A 14,585-nucleotide genomic window follows, 5' to 3' on the forward strand; every position below is an offset into this window, starting at 1 on the left:
GCCTGATTCTGGCTCAAGGAAGGGAAGAGCTTCTTCATCATTTGGAATATGTGATAGCAGTGCTAAGATGCCTGGGGTATTCTGTGAACGAAATAAAGTCCAGTCTAGTACCCTCTCAAGACATGTGCTTTCTGGGTGTGAGACTGAATACAGCATCCCAGATGGCCTTTTTAACCCCGGACAAACAAAAGAATCTATCCCTTTACTTCCTTCAGCTATCTCATCAGTCCGGGCTGACTGCAAGGACAGTCCTTCAAGCCTTAGGGTTCATGGCATCTTGTATTCTGGTGCTTCCCAATGCCAAACTGCATATGAGGAAGCTACAATGGTATCTCAAAAATGTATGGACACAGCACTGTCAGGATCTGGACACTGTCATTCAAATAATACCTTGCATTCAAAAGGAATTTTTATGGTGGGCTCAGGAATGTCACCTAAACAAGGGACTCTCTGTGACCCGGCCAGAGGCGAATCAGATTTTAACAACAGATGCCTCAGACATAGCTTGGGGAGCTCCTCTAAATGGAAAGTGGATACAAGAAAAGTGGCCTGCCAGACTTCAACATCTACATATCAACATGAAGGAGATGTTAGCAGTCCAGTTTGCATTAATAGCTTTCAAGGATTTACTTCTTCCAGGGCAGGTGTTGATTCTAACAGACAACACAACTGTCATGTGGTACATCAACAAGCAAGGGGGAACACATTCTTATCCTCTATGCAGGCAAGCAATGATTTTGTGGGAGACTGCTCTCAGTTTACAACTAAATCTTCAGGCAAGGTTTCTGCCGGGAGCACAGAACTCCTTAGCAGACGTGTTAAGCAGACAAATCATGGATCCCCACGAGTGGAAACTGGATCTTCATGTATTTCAGAAATTGACAGTGTCCTGGGGAACTCCAGACATAGATCTGTTCACTTCTCCTCTAAACCACCAGCTGCCAAAGTTTTGCACAAAGCGGTTTCATCCCACAGCTTGGAAAGTGGATGCTCTTTCTTTCAGTTGGAAAAATCTTCATGTGTATGCCTTCCCACCTCTGCCTCTCCTCCCAAAGGTACTTCTGAAGGTCAGACAGGACAAGCCAAGGATGATTTTGATAGCTCCAGATTGGCCTCGACAGTACTGGTACCCACTACTGAGAAGTCTAGTACGGAAGCCTCCATGGCCTTTGCCTTTGATTCCACATCTGTTGTCCCAGGAGGACAGTCATTTGATCAATGTCAAACTTCACTCTCTTCACCTAACAGCATGGCATATTCTGTTTTAAACCATAAAGGGTCTCAACTTCCACAACAAGTTTTGAATGTGATTTTGGAAGCCAGAAGGCCTAGTACAAGAAAAGTGTACGCAGATAAATGGAAGAGATTTTTATTTTGGAGTGCAGCTAAGGATTTGGATGTTTCTGAGCCTGATTTAAGTGTGGCTCTTCAATATCTTACTGAGTTATTGGACAAAGGTTTGTCCTTCTCTTCTATTAAGATTCATGCTGCAGCAATTTCAGCTCACTACGATTGTGACCCACCATTGTTTTCTCATCCTTTATTCAAGCAGTTTCTTAGAGGGGAAGAATTTAAGACCCCCACGAAGAGCTCCTACTCCTGCTTGGGATCTCAATTTTGTGTTGGAGAAACTCACTCTACAACCTTTTGAGCCTGCAGCTACTGCTGAGTTGAAATATTTGTCATGGAAAACTGCTTTTTTGTTGGCCATTACCTCTGCAAGAAGGGTATCTGAATTGCAGGCCCTTATGGCAGTTGAGCCTTTCTTGATTTTCCACAAGGATAGGGTATCTTTACGTACTAATCCTTCCTTTATGCCTAAAGTGGTTTCTAGTGTGGCTTTAAACCAAACTATTCATTTGCCTACTTTTTATGCAAATCCCCAAACTAAAGGGGAAAAGATTTTGCACACTTTAGATGTACACAGGCAGTTGCGATATTATTTGGACAGAACTAAAGGGTTCAGACAATCTCAGCAGTTATTAGTTTCTTTTGCTTTGTGCTCTCAGGGCAAGCCCGTGTCAAAACAAACTATTTCTAAGTGGATTGGATTTTGCATTGCCTTCTGTTATTCCCATCATTGCAAACAGATTCCAGCTGGGATTAGACCTCATTCCACTACGGCTACTGCCACTTCAACAGCTTTTTTGAGGGGGGTGGCTACTAAGGATATTTTGGAGGCAGCCACTTGGAGTTCAGTGCATACCTTCTCTAGGCATTACCACCTTCCATTGTACTCTAAATCCAGGGCTGGTTTTGCCACTGCTGTGTTGCAGGGCATTTTGGCAGCTCCTGCTTCATTATAATTTAGCCATCCTCCCTTACCTCTGCTTTGGGATTCTACCCAAGTGTTAGGACTGCAGCAATGTGGGATGAAGAACATAGTACAGTTTTGTACCTACCATAAATGTAGATGTTCGAGGATCCACATTGCTGCAGTCCAATTTACCCTCTGTTTGAGGTGGTTGTGTGGGTTGGGTTTTCCATCTGAGGTATATGGCATTTTGTATATATTGTATATATTATGCATGTTTTTGGTGTTAGGCTAGTTGGTTGTTTAGTTGTGGTCTATGGGTTTTGACCTTTCTTTTTAGGGTCTTCTGACATCTGGGGCAAGAAAAGACTGAGGATATGACGTCGGTCATGCGCATTTGTACCCTGACGTTCTGATGTCAGTCAAATGCGCCTTGACCGACGTCAGCCTTATACTCTGATATTCGGGCCGACCGAGGGACAGCGGACTACCCAAGTGTTAGGACTGCAGCAATGTGGATCCTCGAACATCTACATTTATGGTAGGTACAAAACTGTACTTTTTGGTATTAATCTTGGCTTTGAAATTGCCCGCCCCTCCTGTAAATTTGTTAGACCCAGGAGGAGTGTTCAGTCTCATTTGCTCACTCAACAGAGTACAGTGAGATCATATTTTGACTTCGGGCACTCCTACCAGTTCCATCTGTTCAGCTGCATCCCATCTCTCTTCCAGTCTAGTGTCACTTGCTCACTCTACCTAATACAGAGAGAACATTTGTGAAGGGCAAGCCACTTAGGTCCTTAATTTTGAATTATCTTCTGTTTCTCCTTTCTCCCTTTCCACTTTCCAAAAAAAAAAATGCTAAGCTTGTTTTTCTGCCTTTCCTGTAACTAGTCTAGTCCAGATACAGATTTGCTATATCCAGGACTGTTTGTAAGCTTCTGAGCCCCCCAAGCCTTTCTGTGTTGGAGGTAAGCATTTTAGCTTTATCTGTGGGAGTGATAAGCACTAGGTAGCCTATCTACCACAAGATCCAGGTACAGATTCTCAGTTTTAGCACTTGAATTTGCTTACTTGTGCTCAGCACTTGCTCAGAACTTGTTGTTAGCACTAAATAAGCTACAAATTACTACAGCACTCAACCTTCCTCTTTACCTAGAGGAAAACAGTTTTGTACTTACTTTCCTCACTTGCGTAGAGAAAAGCAACTGTTATACTCACTTTCCTCACTTGTCTAGTGGAAAGTAGTTTTTTATTCAGGCATGTCCAAGGGTCAGGTCCCCAGTGTTCTCTCCTGTCTATCTGATGAATCTGGGTATCTTGGAGAAATGTAGCAATTGCCTCATGTACACAGACAACCCTCTCTTCCTAGCACCCAACACCACAACCTGTGAGAGATGCACTTATCTAGCCAAACTGGAGGTAAAGCTCTCTCCAACCAAGACTGAACTTGATAGTCAGAAGAAGGTAAACACCTACACCACACTCATCACATAGTCCCACTAAACCTACACCATCAAAATCCACACACACAAACACAAAAACATTTGCGGAGGCACTCCGTAATAATCTGCTCAAGCAAAAGAGACCTCCAAAGCAGAAACGCAAGCAACCTCCACCCCCCAGCACAACCCAAATGACACACAGCCCACAGACTCAGTGTGCCACTCAACCACAGCTCATAAGGCAAACAACGTACCCAACACACTAGTCATAGGTGACTCTATAGTCAGGCACACTGTCCCACTCACCAGGCTAAACAAGGAAAAGGTTACTGTCAGCTGCCTGTCATGTGCCAGGATCAGCCACATAACCCACACACTCTGGTCACTCCACAACAAGTACAAATATGACTCTGTCATTGTCCATGTTGGTGTGAATGACCTGAGACATACCTCCCTGGACTACATGAAGAGACATAGAAGATCTCTCCAATCTTGTAGCCCAGGCAGGTATGACCCTAGCCCTGAGCAGCATCCTGCCATTGCCCAGAATGATACCGCAGTACAAGGACAAAATGATTGACTTCACCAATTGGCTAAGCTTCTAGTGTCATTCTAAGGGGATCCAGTATCTGTCTACCTGGGACGACATGGTTGACAGAAAATGATGCTTTGCCAGAGATGGCCTGCACCTGTCACCCCTGGGATTCTGGATACTGGCTAAGGCTCTTGCTGCCCCTATAGTGCCTTTTTTAGGCAAGGTTCAAATGACAAATTCACCACCATAATAGGAACAGGCTAGCAAAAACTGGGGGCAATGCTACTCGATGCTAGAAGTCCTACGCCTCAAAATGCACTCCTTCGAGGCACTCCTTAAAATGGAGAACATTGATATCTGTGCAGTGACTGAGACCTGGTTCAAGGCTCCAGAGAGCACCCCTGCATTACCAGGCTATAACTCGCACCACACTTTTCGGCCACCTAACCTGGACCAGAACACCAAAGGTGGAGGTGTGTCCATATTCATTAAGGATATCCACACCTCCAGGCTAGTTGCTCAGCATAATGCATACGAGGTTATCCAAGTGCAACTAACTCTGGGCAAAACTGCAATCCAAATTGTAGCTTGCTACAGATCTCCCCCTATACCCCAGGATTCCCACTCCTCTTTTCTTGATATACTGGAAAATATTAGGGCTCAACCAAACACCCTAATAATGGGCGACTTCAACTACCCCACCATTAACTGGGAAAATTACTCGTGTACAAACTCCTTCGCTCAACCCTTTCTGGAATTCGTAAATTCCAATGCTCTGGATCAACCTATCCACACCCCCACCAGGGGCAACAATATCCTAGACCTAGTCATTGCCAACATGAGTGACTGGTGTTCCACACCTGATGTTGGCTCCTTGTTGGTCCGATCCGACCATAAGCTAATCACCCTAGATATCCACATACCACCCCACCCCCCCATTAAGGAAATCCTGGTAAAAAATTTCTCCAAAGCCAGCTTCATACTTGAGACAAAAGTGGTGAACTTCATGACACCCATGCAGATGGACAATACAGTTACGACTGCTGAATCCTACACAGATGCAGTCTATAAGCACTTACATGAGTGCATGGATCGTGCTATCACAGACAGAACCAAGATCTTCTCGCCCAAAAAAAGGAAGCCAGTGTGGTGGTCCCCTGCCATAAACTCTACAACAGAAGGAAGAAACTGTTGCAAAAGAGAGTAAAATCCCATGAGTGGAGGAGTTCCTTGGTCAGCCTCAGAAAGAAGCTGAGATTGCTTATAAGATCATCCAAAGCTAGCTACGAAAACAAAATCGCCACTTGATTCTAGGGACAACCACAAAGCATTCTATAGCTATGTCAAGAATCTGAATGGCAACACCCAGATTTTCTTCGTGTTTCACTGTTGCAGTCCTAACATATGGGTTGTCTGGCTCCCGGTAGCCCTCAGTCGGCCCGAATACCAGAGTCCTTGGTATATGACGTTGGCTGCCATCATAAAACTGATGTCAGAACGTCAGTTATAAAGGGAGGCAGCCAACGCCATTTCCTCAGTCTTTCTTGCCACAGAGCCCGAAGCAGATACAATTCGCACTAGTGCCAGTTGGCCGTTTACCTTCTTTTTGCTTTCCGACTACCAAGTTGAAGATGTCTTCAGATAAGTACCCCGTTGGGGATCCTCTTTTCTTGCTTTAACAAATGTCCGATAAAGTTAATAACTGTCTTGCCTGTGGAAAACAGATTCTGTACCATGATTTTCATTCCTATTGTATAACTTGTTTGGGCCTTGAGCACGATGTCCCTAATTGCGATCTCTGTGCTTCTTTTAACCCGCGTATCATATGCAGCAGAGCTAAGATTTTGTATAAATATTTCGGAGTCTGGCCTAAGTTCATCGGTGTGGCATCTTCTGGTCTCCCGGCTTCGGATATACCTAGGAAAGACAAGGACCGCGACAGGCCTAGGGTTAAATCTGCTAACGTCACACCGGTGAAATTGGACATCAGCCCAGCGGTAGTCAGTGAGGCGCTTTCACAGCCCCTTCAGTCCGCAGATTTTCAGCCACAGACCTTTGCTGAGTCCTCCATGCCACAGTCTGCTATTTCGTCTTTAGACCCTGTCTCCGCCTCAGATGTGTCCGGAGCCGCTGTGCAGGCACTGGCTTATGACACCTCTTCTCGTCGACATGAGAACAGAACCAGACCTGACTACCTTAGGCCATACTTATGCAGTTGCTAGGCCTCCCAAGTCCCTCTGGATTGCTAGCAAACCATCCAGCCGCAAACCTTCTCACAGGCAGGCGTCGGCCTCCCCTTCTGTGCCTCAGTCCCAGTTGGTAAAGATGGCTGGTGATCTTCTTTCTCTGATTAGGGGCTCTCATCCTCCCCCTTCCAAGAGGGTTAGGCAGTTGTCTCCTGATGTTTTGTCCATCTCTGATTCTGAGGTTTCCAGTGTTTCTGCTGGTGAAGAAGGAAATTCTCAACTTTTTTCTGGCTTTGAGGACTCTGATGCTGAGAACTCTATCCCTTCTGCCTCCCCTCCAGAAGATTTTTCATTTGGGGATACTTTGCATTCTCTTAGGGAGCACTTTAAATGGGAATATCAGGATTTTCCTCAGTCTAAGAAGAGAATCAGGGAATTTTTGGATTTGCCACAGCATAAGCCTCTAGCTATATACCTCCAGCTTTAGAAGTTGTGGATGATGTCTTCATGGAAAATTATTCTGTCCCTCCTTCCCCCAGAAAACCTGATGGGTATTATAGGGTTCCTGATTCTCATCAGTTCCTTTTTACAAACTCTACTGCTGATCCTGAGATTATTTCTCAAGGCCCCAAGGGTGTTAAGGCTACTATTGCTAAAAACCCTGTTCCTTCTGATAAAGGAGTCTAGGGCATTGGACAGGTGGGGTAAAAAAGTCTATACCTCTGCAACCCTTGCTATTAGATCTGTGAGTTGTCTTTTTCACATGCTTAAGTATAAGCAGCATACTTTGGAGGCTATTAAGGCTAAACTTAGGGATATTCCTTCCATGTCGGAGAACAAAGATTTACAAGACTTACTGAATTCTGCCACTCTAGTTAATAAGCATTTATTACATTGTGCTTTTGACGCTTCGGAGGCTTCCTGCAGAGCAGCAGCCACTGGTTCTGTTATTAGAAGGCATGCTTGGCTCAGGGAGCAGCCTTTTTCTGAAACTGTTAAATCTAAATTGCTGGATGTTCCTTTGCACAAGGACAATCTCTTTGGTAATAAGACTGAGGAGGTACTGAAGTTGTTGAAGAATAAGGTGAAATCTATGCAAGCTGTAAAAGACTTGCTTCAGGTTCAGCCTCCTCGTTTCAGTAGGCATTACCCTTCCAAGAATTGGTCTTTCCCTGATTCTGGCAAGCAGGGTCGCTCTAGGCGTAGGGGTTTCAGATCTTCCAGAGGAAAGGCTTCTGCCCCTCAAAGGGCTAAACAATGGCATCCTCCTTCGACTAAATCAGGGAGTTTTAAGCCAGCTTCCCAAAGCAAGCATTCTCAGTGACTCCAGCCATCTTGAGCCTACCTCTGCGGGCCCAGGGTTTCTTTTGGGGGGAAGGTTAGCCAGGTTCGCAGAGATACGGTCTAATATCACAGACGACAAATGGGTGCTCAGTATTGTAAACCAAGGTTACAAGTTTTATTTTCAAACCTTCCCTGTTCTGAAAGGGTACCCAGACATATCCAGAACTCTCAGAGCAGAGGTAGAAAATCACATTTCTTCTCTACTGACCATGGGGGCTACAGAGCCAGTTCCTGCAAATCAGGCAGGCCTAGGTTTTTATTCAAGACTTTTTCTGGTACCCAAAACAATGGGTCACCTGGTGCCCTATTCTGGATCTGTCTATTATAAACACTTTTCTGGTGATTCCCATGTTCAAGATGCTCACTCTTCAACAGATGTTCTTCGTGTTTCACAATTGCAGTCATCATATGTGGGTTATCTGCTTGCAGTAGCCCTCAGTCAGCCTGATTATCAAAGTCTTGGGTCCTGCGTCGGTTGCGGTCTCATCTTCCATGACGTCAGGTAGTCAGGGGTATAAAGCATGCAGCCGATGCCATTACATCAGTCTTTCTTGCCGTGCAGTGCCCAAAGCAGAAGCAGTTCTCAAGTGCCGGTCGGCCCACTCCTGAAATTTTCTTTTTTGAGTTTCAGAACCGAAGTCTTCAACTAAAGCTAAGTACCCCGTTGGGGAATCTTGCTCTGAACCGATGTCAGTAAAAGTCAATGACTGTATTTTTAGTGGAAAGCAAATACCTCATAAAGATTTTCATTCGTACAGTATTCCTTACCTAGGCCCTGATCACGACATACCTCGCTGTCAGTTTTGTGCCTTATTTAAACCACAAACTATTTGTCATCGGTACATTTTCACTTCTAAATATTTTGGTACTTGGTTCAATTATCCAGATATGTCTTCTGTAAGCCTCCCGACTACTGACATTCCGAAAAAACGCTAAGATAAAGACCGATTCAGGCCGTCCAGGTCCAAAGCTGCCAACGACGCTTCTCCTAAGCTAGTTGCCAGTTTGCCGGTACTCAGTGAGGCGCTTTCGCAGCCCCTGTTACCCGCTACTTAAGATTCGCAGGCCTCTACTGAGATCCATTCAGAGTCCAGTATGCCGCGAGATGCTTCAGTCCTGGAACCTGCGGATGTCTCTACCTTGGATGGGTCTGGAGCTGCTGTGCAGGCACCGGCTTCTGAGGGTGTATTCAGGCCTACTGACTTGCATATTAAACCAATGCCATCTTCTTCTTCTTCTAGGCCTAAAATGAAACCATGCCTAGGAAACAAACGCCCAGGCCACATGGTCAGGCCTCTATGTCTAAAAAAGAAATGATAAGAATGGCTGAAGACCTTATTACTTTAATCAGGGGAAGCCAACCCTCCCCCTCTAAGAGACCTAGGACTGAATTTGCTTATGATTCTTCTGACCAGGATTCTGAAATTTCTGTCTCCTATGACGACTAGGATTTACCCTTGTCTACCTATGAGGATTCTGATGCAGAGGACTCTACTCCCTCTGCTTCACCCCCAGAGGATTTTTCTTTTGGTGAAACCTTGCATACTCTTAGGAACATTTTCACTGGGAAAGTCAGGATTACTCTGATTCTAAAAAGAGGTTTAGAGATTTCTTACTCCTGTCCCAACACAGGCCTTTAGCTCCTCCTTCTGTGCTGGACATTGTTGACTATGCCTTTTCGGAATCTAGCTTGGCCCCTGACTCTTTACCTCCTGCTCCCAGAAAACCTGATAGATATTACAGAGTTCCTGATTCTTATAAATTCCTTTTTAAAAATCCTACTGCGGACCCCAAGACCATTTCACAGGGACTCAAGGGCATTAAGGCTACTACTGCCAAAAATCCTACCCCCTCTGATAGAGATTCCAGGGCCCTGGATAGATGGGGTAAGAAGGTATACACCTCTGCAACCTTGGCCACCAGGGCCTTACATTGCCAGTTTCATATGATAAAGTATCAGAAGCATATTATTGGATTGCTTAAACAGAAAATTATGTTGATTCCTGATTGTGCTGAGAATAAGGATTTACAGGATTTAATGCATTCTGCTGAAAAGGTTGGAAAGCATACTTTGCAGTGTGGTTTTGATTCATTAGAGGCATCTTGCAGGGCTGCTGTCACTGGGTCTGTACTTAGAAGGCATTCTTGGCTTAAGGAGCAATCTTTGCCAGATCATGTTAAAACTAAATTGCTGGATGCTCCCTTAAATCAGGACCGCCTGTTTGGCGACAAAGCAGAAGTTCTTAAAGAGATGGAGGAAAAAGCAAAATCTATGCAAACTGCAGCCTCCTAGATTTAGTAGGCATTGGCCCTCAAAAATTGGTCCTTTCCTGCCTCATCCAGGCCTTCTCATATCAAACCCAGAACCAGCAGAACACCCAGGCTTCAGTCCCAGGGTTACACACAGGACTAAGCAGTGGGGGGCTCCCAGTTCCAAATCAGGGAGTAGTAAGATTCCCACCTATGTTAAGCTGTCTCAATGACTTAACTTTAAATCTTCCAAGCACTTCTCAACTGACTGCTCCTTTAGGGGGGAAAGATTGCTCTGCAAGCAAAAAACTGGGAACTCGTTACGCAGGACAAATGGGTTTTAAACCATTTCCCAAGGATACACATTTCACTTCCACACGCTACCAACCCCAAAGTGGGCAGAGGCTCAAAAGCAAGTACTCTCTCTCTTAAGATTTAAGGCTATTCAGACTGTACCAGAAGAGGAAAAGGGACAAGGTTTCTACTCTAGGCTTTTCCTGGTGCCCAGAAAAGGCAACTCATGACGTCCTGTCCTGGACCTCTCTATCCTAAGCACCTTTTTGGTGATTCCAAAATTAAAGATGCTAACTCTTCAGTTGCTTCCCGTGATGGGCAAAGATGCCTAGTTGGCAACACTGGATTTAAAGGAAGTCTACCTGCACATCCCAATCAGGGAATCTTGGAGAAAATACCTACGCTTCAAAGCAGGCTGCATGCACTATCAGTTCTCTGCACTGCCTTTTGGCTTATCTACTGCACCCAGGGTATTCACAAAGTGCCTAGCTCCAGGCATTGCATTTTGCAGATGCAAAGAAATATTCAAATATACCCATACCTGGACGGGCATCTAATTCGGGCAGAAAGCCAGGACATTCATCTCAGTCTGCTGGCATTTGTACAAAACGTGTTAACTTGTCTGGGGTACACCATAAACGAAAAGAAATCACATCTGTTACCTTGTCAACAAATTATATTCCTGGGAGCAAGCTTGAACACAACTTCCCAGATGGCTTACCTCACGCCAGAGAAAAAAATTCATTTGACAACTTACTTCAAACTAATGGCCACAAAAACCCTGCTATCTGCAAGGCAAATACTGCAAGCCTTGGGGTACATGGCCTCGTACATTCTGTTAATTCCATATGCAAGGCTGCATGTGAGGAAACTACAATAGTATCTAAAAAGCCTATGGTGTCAACATTCTCTGGATCTAGAAGCAATGATTCCTATCATACCTTGCCTACAGTTAGAATGCCTGTGGTGGGCAGAGGCCTGCCACCAAAACAAGGGACTACCATTCAGTCTACCCCCTGCCGCCCAAACTCTAACAACAGACATATCAGACTATACATGGGAGGCTCACTTGACAGGGAAGTGCATTCAGGGCAAATGGAACCCAAGTCAAATGCACCTGCATATCAATCAAAAAGAAATGTTGGCTGTACAGAATGCTCTGACAGTTTTCAAGGACCACATTCTTCCAGGACAATTAATGTAAAGACGGACAACACCACTGTTATGTGGTACATAAACAAGCAGGGGGGTACCCATTCTTACCCCCCTCTGCAGACTAACTATGGCTCTCTCGAACACAGCCTTAAGCTACCAAGTGCATCTACAGCAGGGGCGTCCAACCTTTTCAGTTGCAAGGGCCGCATTGGGTTAACAAAAATGGTCTGGGGGCAAACGGCAGGTGAGGACCAAAAAAAAAAAAAAAAAAAGATCTCACATTAACTGAAGAGCAAAAAAAACACTGGTTTATGTGGACTAATGTGGCTGTATTGTAGGGTAATTCGAACAATAAATAAATAAATAAATAATATAAATAAATTAATAATCAGACAGAAAAGTACACTTCTTGATGAAGCACTTTTCCCTCTTGTGTTAGTGGTACCTTACTTAAAAAGGAAGTTGAAGAGACATGTTATGGACTTGCATGTAGGCATCAGAAATAGTTTCTTTAGTCAGGCTAAGGTTATCACAATTAGAGTGGATGAAGCCTGAGCTGTTTTCAGAATTAAAGGTAATAGAGATGGAAAGCACACAGTGGGCCGACTGTGCAAGGGAGGGAGAAGACATCCAGTTTTAGAGCACTGAGGTGATGCACAAGACAATATTTTGGAACATGCAGACATATGAATAGTAGGATCCACTTTTGCTGTTCCTCCAAATATTCAACGTTTGTTTAAAAACTGTTGTGCTCATTTGCCATTTATGAACTCCAGACATATGCCCATAGATTTTGCTCCATGAAAGATGTTGCCATTAAGATGAGGTTGTGAAATCTTTCCAAGCATGAATAAAACAGTAGGGAGGTTAGTATACAACAAAGGGTTACTTTATTCTGCGATTAAATGTCAGCTGAATACACATGCCTGTCGTTACATCTCTCAAGTCTATATGACAATGAGTGGGGTACAGGGCTTTTAATCTTTCAAATTAACTATCGTAAAGGAGGGGCTCCTGACAGAGCCCTTGTCTGGGAAATCCTCCTACTGGTGTTGCTGTTCCAAAATATAGTCCGCTAACACAGATTTAAGACTTGCCTTATGTACCTGGCCAAATGGAAGTTATATTTTCCTACCATTATATTCAGGTACCAGCACTAAGATGAAAGTTGCAGTTAAGAAAGGTTTTTACACAATTTGAGTTAAGCTAGGCAATTCTAATCCACCGCTTGAAGAAAATAAGGTTCATTTATCTACGGTACCTAAACATAAGAAATGTACAGATCTCCCTCAAGGAATTAACTGCATCAAACACCCAAACAGTTATGAAGAAGCGTGTCAGCACAGAAACATGACCGAAGGCAAATAAATAAAACCAAAACGGTTTTATTAGCGTAAAAAAAGGTAAGCAGTTTCACACTGATGCAAGTGCTTTATCAGGTCATACAGTCCAAATACCCTAAAACACTTTAATAAAGACATCAATTTCCAAACATTGAATGACCTTCTACAAACATTCAAATCAACCGTACACTGCAATAGAACAGTGCAACATTAAAAGCCAGAATGGGATCTGAAATGGGGTCCAATCCCCTGGAAATAGCCTACATCAAATTATGCCACTTATACTTGTAGCTCTTCCAAATGGACTATCTAGGGACCGAAACAATACAGACAATTCCAGATGAGTATGAAGGATCCCTGGCCACCAAAAATAGTAGAAAAAAGCAGTTAGATAAAGGAAGCAATGCCCAGGTGAGGCTTAACAAATGGGTGTAAAAGAAGAGTTCAGGACATGTTGAGGCATTGAGATTTCTCCAGAATGTGACAACGCAAGGAGAAGTATAGTCATATTTGCCTAAAAGGAATTATCAGAATGTCTTTGGCCCTGCACAGAATCACAATCTAAGCACTAACTTCAAAACACTTTCATCTTGTAACTTACCTTTCGTTGTGAGTAGTCGGTGTGTACACAATGAAAAGTAAAATAAATCCTCTCTCTTCTACGGCTACACTACGATCTACGCTCCTTCCTGCAGCTTTTCTTATAAAAAGCGCCCGAACGGTGTTTTCGCGCATGCGCATACCAGCGCAAGATGCTGGTATGGAAAAAACGTAAAAAAAAGAAAGTTGGAGCATGCGCAGAAGAGTAAAACTACGCGGACGTGTAAACACACGGAAAAACAGTGAAATTAAATTTAAATTTAAGGGTCGCGGGCCGCATGGAAGAGCTCTGAGGGCCGCATGTGGCCCGCGGGCCGCGGGTTGGACACTACTGATCTACAGGCTCAATTCCTGCCAGGAAAACTAAATACACTGGCAGACGATCTAAGCAGAAATCTCATGGACCCACATGAGTGGAAACTGGAACCAAAGATTTTCAACATGTTGATCAACAAAGGGGGGATTCCGGATATAGACCTGTTTGCCTTCCCCCAGAACTACCAGTTGGACAAATTCTGCACAAGGACTCCCCACAAACAAGCTTGGAAAGTGAATGCTGTGTCCTTCAGCTGGAAAAATCTATCAATTTATGCCTTTCCTCCTCTGCCTCTCCTCTCCAAAGTGCTACTAAAGATCAAACAGAACAAACCAAGGATGATACTGAGTGTACCAGACTGGCCATGCCAACACTGGTACCCCCTCTTGCGCAGTGTGTCACAGCTGGCCCCATGGCACCTACCTCAGACGCCTACCCTGCTGTCTCAGCAGGACAGCCAGATTCTGCACCCCAAGCTTCAAACCCTGAATCTGGCAAACCTGGCTAATTACCTAATCCCTCCGTTACCATCTTTCAGTAAACAAGTGTTGGATGCCATTTTGGAGGCGAGGAGGCCTAGTACTATGCTGAAAAATGGAAAAGATTCTGTGCCTGGAACCAAACTCAAGGGATGGCCACAACAGCACCCAATTTACCTACGATTCTTCAATGCTTAACTGAGATGCTTCACAAGGGTCTTTCCTTTTCCTCCATCAAAATTCACACCTCAGCCATTTCAGCTCATTACAACACAGAACCACCCCTCTTTTCTCACCCACTGCTCAAGCAGTTTCTCAGAGGGGGCAAAAAACTTAAGACCACCCAGGAGAGCCCCAACTCCAGCCTGGGACCTTAATTTTGTA

General features: G+C 44.3%; 1 protein-coding gene across 1 annotated transcript in view; it reads left to right on the forward strand.

The window, feature by feature from the left end:
• REV3L (REV3 like, DNA directed polymerase zeta catalytic subunit) overlaps positions 1-14,585 on the forward strand; it is a 2,860,434-nt gene that overhangs the window by 53,408 nt on the left and 2,792,441 nt on the right. The window lies entirely within an intron of this gene.

Source organism: Protopterus annectens, chromosome 2.part1, assembly GCF_019279795.1.
Source record: "Protopterus annectens isolate FY-2018-M chromosome 2.part1, PAN1.0, whole genome shotgun sequence".
NCBI classification, from domain to species: domain Eukaryota; kingdom Metazoa; phylum Chordata; order Ceratodontiformes; family Protopteridae; genus Protopterus; species Protopterus annectens.